General features: G+C 37.7%; 1 non-coding gene and 2 pseudogenes across 1 annotated transcript; all 3 read right to left on the bottom strand.

Annotated features, from left to right (window-relative positions):
* Positions 1-2,776: 2,776 nt before the first annotated feature.
* Positions 2,777-2,955, bottom strand: LOC116650102 (5.8S ribosomal RNA). The gene has a single exon (XR_011417354.1). It is a non-coding gene; the product is annotated as a 5.8S ribosomal RNA (ribosomal RNA).
* Positions 2,956-6,169: 3,214 nt separating this feature from the next.
* LOC116650096 (5.8S ribosomal RNA) lies at positions 6,170-6,322 on the bottom strand (annotated as a pseudogene).
* A 3,225-nt stretch (positions 6,323-9,547) lies between these two features.
* LOC6636522 (5.8S ribosomal RNA) lies at positions 9,548-9,726 on the bottom strand (annotated as a pseudogene).
* Positions 9,727-13,739: the final 4,013 nt, after the last annotated feature.

Raw genomic sequence — 13,739 nt, 5'->3', positions numbered from 1 at the left:
TTCAGAAAAATTTTACTTATTTCTATATATAAAAATGAACATTATACAATAATGATCCTTCACCTGTAAATAATCAAGTTCGGTCAACTTTTGGGGAACAAACGCAACACACAAGGCGTCACAGTGATCACGTCCGGAGATCTCACTAAATAATTCAATCGGTAGCAGCGACGGGCAGTGTGTACAAAGGGCAGGGACGTAATTTACTGGGAATTCCAAGTTCATGTGAACAGTTTCAGTTCCCAATCCCAAGCATGAAAGTGGTTCAGCGGCTTACCCGGACCTCTCGGTCTAGGAAATACACGTTGATACTTTCATTGTAGCGCGCATGCAGCCCAGGACATCTAAGGACATCACAGACCTGTTATTGCTCAATCTCATTATTGCTAGACGCAGTTTGTCCATTTCAGAAGCTAGTATCCTTATAATGGGGCAAACCAACAGGTACGGCTCCACTTATATAAACACATTCAAACACAATAAACATTTTACTGCCACTTTGAATGAACGCTATATAAGCTTCAACACCATAATCCTGAAAATATCTATTTAATATATTTGAGTCTTGTTCGCTATCGGAATTAACCAGACAAATCACTCCACGAACTAAGAACGGCCATGCACCACCACCCATAGATTCGATAAAGAGCTGTCGATCGGACATACACACTTATGTTCGAACCTGGTAAGTTTTCCCGTGTTGAGAAAAATAAAGCCGCAGGCTACAATCGTGGCGGTGCCCTTCCGTCAATTCCTTTAAGTTTCAGCTTTGCAACCATACTTCCCCCGGAGCCCAAAAGCTTTGGTTTCCCGGGAAGCGACTGAGAGAGCCATAAAAGTAGCTACACCCAATTGCTAGCTGGCATCGTTTATGGTTAGAGCTAGGGCGGTATCTGATCGGCTTCGAACCTCTAACTTTCGTTCTTGATTAATGAAAGCATCTTTGGCAAATGCTTTCGCTTAAGCAAGTCTTACGACGGTCTAAGAATTTCACCTCTCGCGTCGTAATACTAATGCCCCCAAACTGTTTCTATTAATCAGTACCTCTTGATCCATCCATCCAACCAATGAGAGCAGAACAGAGGTCTTATTTCATTATCCCATGTACAGAATATTCAGGCATTTGAGGCCTGCTTAAATCACTCTAATTTGTTCAAAGTAATTGTACCGGCCCACAATAACACTCGATAAAGAGCACTATTGCAGGCTTTTAACTACAACGAATATATAAAAATATACAAGTATTTAATTTAATATAAGAACTCCACCGGTAATACGCTTACATACATAAAGGTATAGTACTAACTACAATTGTAAGTTGTACTACCCGTATGAAGCACAAGTTCAACTACGAACGTTTTAACCGCAACAACTTTAATATACGCTATTGGAGCTGGAATTACCGCGGCTGCTGGCACCAGACTTGCCCTCCAATAGGTCCTTGTTAAAGGATTTAAAGTGTACTTATTCCAATTACAGGGCCTCGGATATGAGTCCTGTATTGTTATTTTTCGTCACTACCTCCACGAGGGAGTGGGAGTGGGTAATTTACGCGCCTGCTGCCTTCCTTAGATGTGGTAGCCGTTTCTCAGGCTCCCTCTCCGGAATCGAACCCTGATTCCCCGTTACCCGTTGCAACCATGGTAGTCCTAGATACTACCATCAAAAGTTGATAGGGCAGACATTTGAAAGATCTGTCGTCGGTACAAGACCATACGATCTGCATGTTATCTAGAGTTCAACCAATACAACGATCTTGCGATCGCTTGGTTTTAGCCTAATAAAAGCACACGTTCCAAAAGGTCCGTGTTTTAATTGCATGTATTAGCTCTAGAATAACCACAGTTATCCAAGTAACTGTTAACGATCTAAGGAACCATAACTGATATAATGAGCCTTTTACGGTTTCACTGTTAATTCGTGTGTACTTAGACATGCATAGCTTAATCTTTGAGACAAGCATATAACTACTGGCAGGATCAATCAGAATAATGTTTTTATAATTTGTATGTACAAAATATACATACATATTTACAAAATGTATTTACATTACAACTTAATATATTTTTGAATAAAAAATATATTATAGATATAGATGGTTACATAGCATTTCATGTTCGGTAATTTACGTTTCACATTTTTTAAGATTCACCACATATTATATCTATATGAAAATATATACAATTCGTTCAAAAATATCTTTATATGTACACTTACTTAATATATATTTTATCACACATTGTTTAATACCATAATGGAATAAACACTTTAATTTTGATGACAAACTTGATAATTTATTTATATGTATAAATTATGTATGCATAACTTGCAAACATAATTATGCGATAAAAATATATTAAGTAAAACAAGTCACATACTATATTAAATAGTATGTAAAATGTTAAAGTTTCAATTATGACAAATATTTAAAATAATTTCAAAAATTTTAGAAACTTTTTTTCCAGCGTACTAATCGTCCATACATCTGTATGAATCGAATTCCCACTGGATGCAATTGTTAAATTTTACGATAAAAGGAAACCCATTTGTTTACTCGATGTAGTAACAATAAAATTATTACAAACAACACATCTTGGCTTGAAAGTTTTACAATTATCTTTTTTTCTTAATATCGTAAGCCAAATGTTATACAACATAACAAATAACGATATCTAATAATTTATGCATATCAGGGATATCAGGGATATCTATCCAATAATATACCATATGCTTGAAACTTCGAAAAATTTTAAACAACTTAATTAGCAAAGTGTTACAACCCTCAACCATATGTAGTCCAAGCAGCACTATAAAATTAATTAAAGTACAAAACAGCATGGACTGCGATATGCGTTCAAAATGTCGATGTTCATGTGTCCTGCAGTTCATACGATGACGCACAGTTTGCTGCGTTCTTCATCGACCCATGAGCCGAGTGATCCACCGCTTAGAGTGATAATTTATATTGGTTTATTTCATTACGTCACAAATGTTTTTATTGAAAGAAATTAAAATACACCATTTTACTGGCATACATCAATTCCTTCAATAAAATTGTTTATACCTAAATTGTGTTGCGAAATGTCTTAGTTTTACATATACTTTAAAAATATGGTATGAATAAAATTTTTATATAGATACAAGAATTAAATATTTGTATAGAAATATGCAAAGCATTAACCTGAAAACAGGTACAACACATAAAATTTAGGTTGTTGTGTTTATATAATGTATGCGCATATAAAAATGAACAATACATCTGTGCAATGCATGTATATTATGGTACATATACACGCAAGTTTTTCATCATTAAAACGCATAAAAACAGACAAATCCCAAATTAAAAATGGCAGATATTATATTAATGTATATTAATTTGGCATAAGTATGTGTAAATGTTTTAAATGATTATTCACTTATATTCAGAAAAATTTTACTTATTTCTATATATAAAAATGAATAAAAATGAATAATCAAGTTCGGTCAACTTTTGCGGAACAAACGCAACACACAAGGCGTCACAGTGATCACGTCCGGAGATCTCACTAAATAATTCAATCGGTAGCAGCGACGGGCACTGTGTACAAAGGGCAGGGACGTTATTTACTGGGAATTCCAAGTTCATGTGAACAGTTTCAGTTCACAATCCCAAGCATGAAAGTGGCTCAGCGGTTTACCCGGACCTCTCGGTCTAGGAAATACACGTTGATACTTTCATTATAGCGCGCGTGCAGCCCAGGACATCTAAGGACATCACAGACCTGTTATTGCTCAATCTCATTATTGCTAGACGCAGTTTGTCCATTTCAGAAGCTAGTATTCTTATAATGGGGCAAACCAACAGGTAGGGCTCCACTTATATAAACACATTCAAACACAATAAACATTTTACTGCCACTATGAATGAACGCTATATAAGCTTCAACACCATAATCCTGAAGATATCTATTTAATATATTTGAGTCTCGTTCGTTATCGGAATTAACCAGACAAATCACTCCACGAACTAAGAACGGCCATGCACCACCACCCATAGATTCGAGAAAGAGCTGTCGATCGGACATACAAACTTATGTTCGAACCTGGTAAGTTTTCCCGTGTTGAGTAAAATAAAGCCGCAGGCTACACTCGTGGCGGTGCCCTTCCGTCAATTCCTTTAAGTTTCAGCTTTGCAACCATACTTCCCCCGGAGCCCAAAAGCTTTGGTTTCCCGGGAAGCGACTGAGAGAGCCATAAAAGTAGCTACACCCAATTGCTAGCTGGCATCGTTTATGGTTAGAGCTAGGGCGGTATCTGATCGGCTTCGAACCTCTAACTTTCGTTCTTGATTAATGAAAGCATCTTTGGCAAATGCTTTCGCTTAAGCAAGTCTTACGACGGTCCAAGAATTTCACCTCTCGCGTCGTAATACTAATGCCCCCAAACTGTTTCTATTAATCAGTACCTCTTGATCCATCCATCCAACCAATGAAAGCAGAACAGAGGTCTTATTTCATTATCCCATGTACAGAATATTCAGGCATTTGAGGCCTGCTTAAATCACTCTAATTTGTTCAAAGTAATTGTACCGGCCCACAATAACACTCGATAAAGAGCACTATTGCAGGCTTTTAACTACAACGAATATATAAAAATATACAAGTATTTAATTTAATATAAGAACTCCACCGGTAATACGCTTACATACATAAAGGTATAGTACTAACTACAATTGTAAGTTGTACTACCCGTATGAAGCACAAGCTCAACTACGAACGTTTTAACCGCAACAACTTTAATATACGCTATTGGAGCTGGAATTACCGCGGCTGCTGGCACCAGACTTGCCCTCCAATAGGTCCTTGTTAAAGGATTTAAAGTGTACTTATTCCAATTACAGGGCCTCGGATATGAGTATTGTTATTTTTCGTCACTACCTCCACGAGCTGGGAGTGGGTAATTTACGCGCCTGCTGCCTTCCTTAGATGTGGTAGCCGTTTCTCAGGCTCCCTCTCCGGAATCGAACCCTGATACCCCGTTACCCGTTGCAACCATGGTAGTCCTAGATACTACCATCAAAAGTTGATAGGGCAGACATTTGAAAGATCTGTCGTCGGTACAAGACCATAAGATCTGCATGTTATCTAGAGTTCAACCAATAAAACGATCTTGCGATCGCTTGGTTTTAGCCTAATAAAAGCACACGTTCCAAAAGGTCCGTGTTTTAATTGCATGTATTAGCTCTAGAATTACCACAGTTATCCAAGTAAGTGTTAACGATCTAAGGAACCATAACTGATATAATGAGCCTTTTGCGGTTTCACTGTTAATTCGTGTGTACTTAGACATGCATAGCTTAATCTTTGAGACAAGCATATAACTACTGGCAGGATCAATCAGAATAATGTTTTTATAAATTGTATGTACAAAATATACATACATATTTACAAAATGTATTTACATTACAACTTAATATATTTTTGAATAAAAAATATACTATAGATATAGATGGTTACATAGCATTTCATGTTCGGTAATTTACGTTTCACATTTTTTAAGATTCACCACATATTATATCTATATGAAAATATATACAATTCGTTCAAAAATATCTTTATATGTACACTTACTTAATATATATTTTATCACACATTGTTTAATACCATAATGGAATAAACACTTTAATTTTGATGACAAACTTGATAATTTATTTATATGTATAAATTATGTATGCATATTATGCATAACTTGCAAACATAATTATGCGATAAAAATATATTAAGTAAAACAAGTCACATACTATATTAAATAGTATGTAAAATGTTAAAGTTTCAATTATGACAAATATTTAAAATAATTTCAAAAATTTTAGAAACTTTTTTTCCAGCGTACTAATCGTCCATACATCTGTATGAATCGAATTTCCACTGGATGCAATTGTTAAATTTTACAATAAAAGGAAACCCATTTGTTTACTCGATGTAGTAACAATAAAATTATTACAAACAACACATCTTGGCTTGAAAGTTTCACAATTATCTTTTTTTCTTAAAATATATATCTAATAATTTATGCATATCAGGGATATCAGGGATATCTATCCAATAATATACCATATGCTTAAAAACTTCGAAAAATTTTAAACAACTTAATTAGCAAAGTCTTACAAACCTCAACCATATGTAGTCAGCAGCACTATAAAATTAATAAAAGTACAAAACAGCATGGACTGCGATATGCGTTCAAAATGTCGATGTTCATGTGTCCTGCAGTTCACACGATGACGCACAGTTTGCTGCGTTCTTCATCGACCCATGAGCCGAGTGATCCACCGCTTAGAGTGATAATTTATATTGGTTTATTTCATTACGTCACAAATGTTTTTATTGAAAGAAATTAAAAATACACCATTTTACTGGCATACATCAATTCCTTCAATAAAATTGTTTATACCTAAATTCTGTTGCGAAATGTCTTAGTTTTACATTTACTTTAAAAATATGGTATGAATAAAATTTTTATATAGATACAAGAATTAAATATTTTTATAGAAATATGCAAAGCATTAACCTGAAAACAGGTACAACACATAAAATTTAGGTTGTTGTGTTTATATAATGTATGCGCATATAAAAATGAACAATACATCTGTGCAACGCATGTATATTATGGTACATATACACGCAAGTTTTTCATCATTAAAACGCATAAAAACAGACAAATCCCAAATTAAAAATGGCAGATATTATATTAATATATATTAATTTGGCATAAGTATGTGTAAATGTTTTAAGTGATTATTCATTTATATTCAGAAAAATTTTACTTATTTCTATATATAAAAATGAATAAAAATGAATAATCAAGTTCGGTCAACTTTTGCGGAACAAACGCAACACACAAGGCGTCACAGTGATCACGTCCGGAGATCTCACTAAATAATTCAATCGGTAGCAGCGACGGGCACTGTGTACAAAGGGCAGGGACGTTATTTACTGGGAATTCCAAGTTCATGTGAACAGTTTCAGTTCACAATCCCAAGCATGAAAGTGGCTCAGCGGTTTACCCGGACCTCTCGGTCTAGGAAATACACGTTGATACTTTCATTGTAGCGCGCGTGCAGCTCAGGACATCTAAGGACATCACAGACCTGTTATTGCTCAATCTCATTATTGCTAGAAGCAGTTTGTCCACTTCAGAAGCTAGTATCCTTATAATGGGGCAAACCAACAGGTAGGGCTCCACTTATATAAACACATTCAAACAATAAACATTTTACTGCCACTATGAATGAACGCTATATAAGCTTCAACACCATAATCCTGAAGATATCTATTTAATATATTTGAGTCTTGTTCGCTATCGGAATTAACCAGACAAATCACTCCACGAACTAAGAACGGCCATGCACCACCACCCATTGATTCGATAAAGAGCTGTCGATCGGACATACACACTTATGTTCGAACCTGGTAAGTTTTCCCGTGTTGAGAAAAATAAAGCCGCAGGCTACAATCGTGGCGGTGCCCTTCCGTCAATTCCTTTAAGTTTCAGCTTTGCAACCATACTTCCCCCGGAGCCCAAAAGCTTTGGTTTCCCGGGAAGCGACTGAGAGAGCCATAAAAGTAGCTACACCCAATTGCTAGCTGGCATCGTTTATGGTTAGAGCTAGGGCGGTATCTGATCGGCTTCGAACCTCTAACTTTCGTTCTTGATTAATGAAAGCATCTTTGGCAAATGCTTTCGCTTAAGCAAGTCTTACGACGGTCTAAGAATTTCACCTCTCGCGTCGTAATACTAATGCCCCCAAACTGTTTCTATTAATCAGTACCTCTTGATCCATCCATCCAACCAATGAGAGCAGAACAGAGGTCTTATTTCATTATCCCATGTACAGAATATTCAGGCATTTGAGGCCTGCTTAAATCACTCTAATTTGTTCAAAGTAATTGTACCGGCCCACAATAACACTCGATAAAGAGCACTATTGCAGGCTTTTAACTACAACGAATATATAAAAATATACAAGTATTTAATTTAATATAAGAACTCCACCGGTAATACGCTTACATACATAAAGGTATAGTACTAACTACAATTGTAAGTTGTACTACCCGTATGAAGCACAAGTTCAACTACGAACGTTTTAACCGCAACAACTTTAATATACGCTATTGGAGCTGGAATTACCGCGGCAGCTGGCACCAGACTTGCCCACCAATAAGTCCCTGTTAAAGGATTAAAAGTGTACTTATTCCAATTACAGGGCCTCGGATATGAGTCCTGTATTGTTATTTTTCGTCACTACCTCCACGAGCTGGGAGTGGGTAATTTACGCGCCTGCTGCCTTCCTTAGATGTGGTAGCCGTTTCTCAGGCTCCCTCTCCGGAATCGAACCCTGATTCCCCGTTACCCGTTGCAACCATGGTAGTCCTAGATACTACCATCAAAAGTTGATAGGGCAGACATTTGAAAGATCTGTCGTCGGTACAAGACCATAAGATGTGCATGTTATCTAGAGTTCAACCAATAAAACGATCTTGCGATCGCTTGGTTTTAGCCTAATAAAAGCACACGTTCCAAAAGGTCCGTGTTTTAATTGCATGTATTAGCTCTAGAATAACCACAGTTATCCAAGTAACTGTTAACGATCTAAGGAACCATAACTGATATAATGAGCCTTTTGCGGTTTCACTGTTAATTCGTGTGTACTTAGACATGCATAGCTTAATCTTTGAGACAAGCATATAACTACTGGCAGGATCAATCAGAATAATGTTTTTATAATTTGTATGTACAAAATATACATACATATTTACAAAATGTATTTACATTACAACTTAATATATTTTTGAATAAAAAATATACTATAGATATAGATGGTTACATAGCATTTCATGTTCGGTAATTTACGTTTCACATTTTTTAAGATTCACCACATATTATATCTATATGAAAATATATACAATTCGTTCAAAAATATCTTTATATGTACACTTACTTAATATATATTTTATCACACATTGTTTAATACCATAATGGAATAAACACTTTAATTTTGATGACAAACTTGATAATTTATTTATATGTATAAATTATGTATGCATATTATGCATAACTTGCAAACATAATTATGCGATAAAAATATATTAAGTAAAACAAGTCACATACTATATTAAATAGTATGTAAAATGTTAAAGTTTCAATTATGACAAATATTTAAAATAATTTCAAAAATTTTAGAAACTTTTTTTCCAGCGTACTAATCGTCCATACATCTGTATGAATCGAATTTCCACTGGATGCAATTGTTAAATTTTACGATAAAAGGAAACCCATTTGTTTACTCGATGTAGTAACAATGAAATTATTACAAACAACACATCTTGGCTTGAAAGTTTCACAATTATCTTTTTTTCTTAATATCGTAAGCCAAATGTTATACAACATAACAAATAACGATATCTAATAATTTATGCATATCAGGGACACAGGGATATCTATCCAATAATATACCATATGCTTAAAACTTCGAAAAATTTTAAACAACTTAATTAGCAAAGTGTTACAACCCTCAACCATATGTAGTCCAAGCAGCACTATAAAATTAATTAAAGTACAAAACAGCATGGACTGCGATATGCGTTCAAAATGTCGATGTTCATGTGTCCTGCAGTTCACACGATGACGCACAGTTTGCTGCGTTCTCCATCGACCCATGAACCGTGTGATCCACCGCTTAGAGTGATAATTTATATTGGTTTATTTCATTACGTCACAAATGATTTTATTGAAAGAAATTAAATATACACCATTTTACTGGCATATATCAATTCCTTCAATAAAATTGTTTATACCTAAATTGTGTTGCGAAATGTCTTAGTTTTACATATACTTTAAAAATATGGTATGAATAAAATTTTTATATAGATACAAGAATTAAATATTTGTATAGAAATATGCAAAGCATTAACCTGAAAACAGGTACAACACATAAAATTTAGGTTGTTGCGCTTATATAATGTATGCGCATATAATAATGAACAATACATCTGTGCAACGCATGTATATTATGGTACATATAAGTTATCAATTGATGTATGTTCTGTGATGTAACACAATGTTATCTTGGGTAAGTTGCGTTGATCCCGCGCTGCCCTTGATCCAAATATGTTCTCCTTGATCCAGTAATATTACTGAAGATTATGTTTTGAAGTTGGCTTCTATTGCTGGCCTTGGGCTCAGACAATAACGAAAGATATGTTTTATCGGCAATGCCGGAGCAGTATATTTATTTCAGCGACTTATGTGTTGCGCGCCTCATATAAAACTAAAACTAGGGGACAAGCAAATTATACAAATACCCTAAGCCTCAATGCATCACGCCATCAAAGCATGGTCGGCAAGCCGACTCAGCATTCCATGCAGTGTCAGCTTACCGCTGCTGGCCGTTCTTAGCGCAGAGCGCTGAACTCAGTTCTGGCGCGTCAGCATTGTTAATACGAAGCTACTTAGTTGCTAGGGCAATATATTTATGCTTAGTTGTTAACTACCCCCCCTCAGGATGATGACCGTCCTCGGGCATGTCGTATCTGTCAATCGCCTTCTGCACCTGCATGGAGGCTCGTCTTTTCCTTAGCACCAGAAAAAGGAAGAATGAGCCAATTAGTCCGACATTCAGGACCGCACCAATCGCGAACCAGAATTTAGGCGAGCCAGCCGCAACTACCTCCTCCTTGAAATCTCGAATTGATAGCAAGTTGTTGATGTTCATACGATGCAGAAGTGGTATGCTTAGTGCCGGGTCATGTCCGATGATGTTTAGGAGTGGTGACCTCACGATGCCAGGCTGCTTGCTTAGTGATTTGCGCAGGTTTACAAATTCTGTGCCATTGATAGTTGCAGACCGTTCGAAAGTTATCAGGAAGGTTCCTGAGACGGTTACCTCTGCGTCATCATCTGTTCGGACGCGCGCTGTCGCTTCGTTGATGACCACGACGCCGTCATCCACTAGCATTATCGCTTTCAGGTGGCTAGGTTGAGTGTGGCAGTTGGCGATGTTTCCCGCGTGAAGGGAGCTAGCACAGGTTTCGCGCCGTGCTCGTTCGCAGAAGGTGTTATGCGTAGTTACGGTGCATCCAGTAACTGCAAAGGTATCCTTTTCGCATTCCGCCAACGTGTCTTCGTCGAGTCGCAGAATGGTTTGTTGGTGTGAAACGGGGTAGACGGAGACCTTTTGGCACCTAAACTCAACTTTAGGGTAGGCTATTAATATGTGGATAATATTCTCGGACTGAAGGACCTTGATCTTAGAAGCTTCTATTAAGCTAACTATTGGGGTATCTTGTTCGATAAGTGATTTTAGATCGGTATGATCAAGGATTGTAGGATTTACTATGCTTGCTTTTGCCAACGTTATGGTGAGTACTAAATTTTGAATTTCTGTGTTCAGTATTCTATTTCTTGCCAACAGGGTCTCGAATAAATGAGGAGTGTCAACCAAATCGCCTTTGCGGGAACTGATAATTTTATTGATAGTGTCCGTTAGTCTGTTTATTTGTTTTTGAGTTTCGGAGTTTATTAGTATCTGTTTGGAGTTAGCCTCCACCAACTGCGTCTCTGTAACGCGGATCCTTAAGAAATCTGAAGCATCAGGGGTGCCAGCAACAACCTTCAAGGCAGTGCTTAAGAAATCGAGGCTTCGTGCAAATCTGTGATGCACTTGAAGAACGGACAACAATGTTCTAAGGTGATCTGTATCTACGTCTAGTAGTTTGCGCATATGCGACTGTGGAAAGGAATCGGACAGTCTTTCCGTCTCGTCTATCATACTAACAAATTCGGAAATGTTACTTGAGTGCCTCAAGTAGCTACGTTGATTGAACACCAGTACTTCCCCGTCTAAGACCGGAATGTAGTTGGCATGCGAGAAGTCGGTGATCCGAGCATTTACCGCTGCTAGTGCCACAAGCAAAGTGAGTGGAAACCTGAAATGGACGAACAATATAAGACGGTGTTTAAACTCTGAGTTGGCTTACTAGCTAATTGTGGAGGAAAACTTATTTCAGGTTGTCCTTATGGACCACCCTCCCCTTAATGAGGACAGACGTTCCCAGGTCTGCTTCGACCTTTTGTTCTGAGCATAAGGGAGTTAACTTGTTCCCTAGCCTCTTGTTGTTCTTCTGGAACACCTTTTCTCCTACCTCGAAAACGCGGTTTTGCCTGGATGCATTGCACCTTTTGATATTGTCTTGCTGTGCCTTAATTAGCCTGTTTTTGGCGTTCCCGCGACGATCAGAAGCTGCTGCATGAACGACCTCAATTGGTTTCTCGAGGGTTACTGAGTGCAAACTTTGTTGTACTCTATCGTAGCCTTTAAGATTAATTCTGTAGTGTCGCTGATTTTCTTGTCTAACTTGAGGCATCTCGCAATTTCGGTCAGGGTGCTATGAAAGCGCTCCACCTGGCCGTTTGAGGTGCTGTGAAGCGGAGCCGCATTCACGATGCAAATGCCGTAGGCGTTTCGGAGCATCGAAGTGATGGTCTCGGAATTGAAGGCCGCCTCGCTATCGCAATAAATTGTCTTGGTTGCGGGAAAAAGGTTAACAATTTGCAGTAGAGGGTTTGCGACATCGATTATCGTTCTGGATAATATCGGTTGGACGACTGCAAATTTTGAGAATTTGTCTATGCAGGTCAAGAACTGTTTCTTGTCTGTCGAGAAAATGTCAATATGCAACATTTCACCAGTATAACTTGGTATAGGCGTTTCCCCGAGTTCTTGTTTCTTCGGGTGCCTATCGTATTTGGCTTTAGTGCAGACCCTGCAGTTTGCAACCACTTCTTTGGCCAGACTGGCCATATTGGGAAAATAATAGTCCCGAAGTACTTGTTTAATGTTTTCCTGAGCTGCTCTGTGCGCTCGATTGTGCTCAGCAGTGATGATTTCTAACTGCTCGTTTTTGTCCGTTATATCTTGCACAAGATTTTTGCAATGCCAGAATTGGGTTGCAGGGAAATACAAAATCAGGTCGTGTTGGAAACTTGCCAACGTGGGAAGATCGCAATGTATTGCATTAACGACTCCAGACTTCACAACTTCTTTGAGAGTTTTGAGAATTGTGCTCTTGTCAGTGTAACTGATCAAGTGGCGTGTGACAATCTGGTTCCTAAAGCAATTCAAAGGTTTGTCTGTTGTCTCGACCGTGTAGGTCAGGGAAAGTTCGCTGTGAACGGTTGCAGCGTCCGAACGGGGCCCATCTTGCAGAGCATTAATGTTTTGCCTTGAAAGGGCATCCGCCACCAGATTCTCTTTGCCCGGTTTATAAAACATTTTGGCATTGTGCTGGTCAATGTAAGATTTCCATCTTTTAATCTTGGAATTCGTGTTCTTGTCCGACACAGCGAACGTGAGCGGCTGGTGGTCCGTGAAAATGTTAATTTCCCTAGAACCGTACAGAAAGTTCTGCAATCTGCCTAAAGCCCACACAATGGCCCGCAATTCTCTTTCGTTAGTGGCATAGTTTTGTTCGGCCTGTTTTAAGGCGCGAGAAATCATTGTTATTGGCCTATTGCCTTGGGAAAGAACCGCGCCAATTCCACTGGCCGAAGCATCAGTGGTTAAATCGAACGGTTTCTGGAAGTCTGGATACATTAACATGACGTCTTCTGATGCCAAAATACTCCGCAGACGGTGAAATGCATCGCGTTGAACTTCATTAAATTCAACAGGGATTTTCTTTGATACGTGCCTACTAACT

The sequence above is a fragment of the Drosophila virilis genome, unplaced genomic scaffold, assembly GCF_030788295.1.
Source record: "Drosophila virilis strain 15010-1051.87 unplaced genomic scaffold, Dvir_AGI_RSII-ME tig00001934, whole genome shotgun sequence".
Classification (NCBI taxonomy): Eukaryota; Metazoa; Arthropoda; class Insecta; order Diptera; family Drosophilidae; genus Drosophila; species Drosophila virilis.
This window is presented reverse-complemented; position numbering and strand designations above follow the sequence as displayed.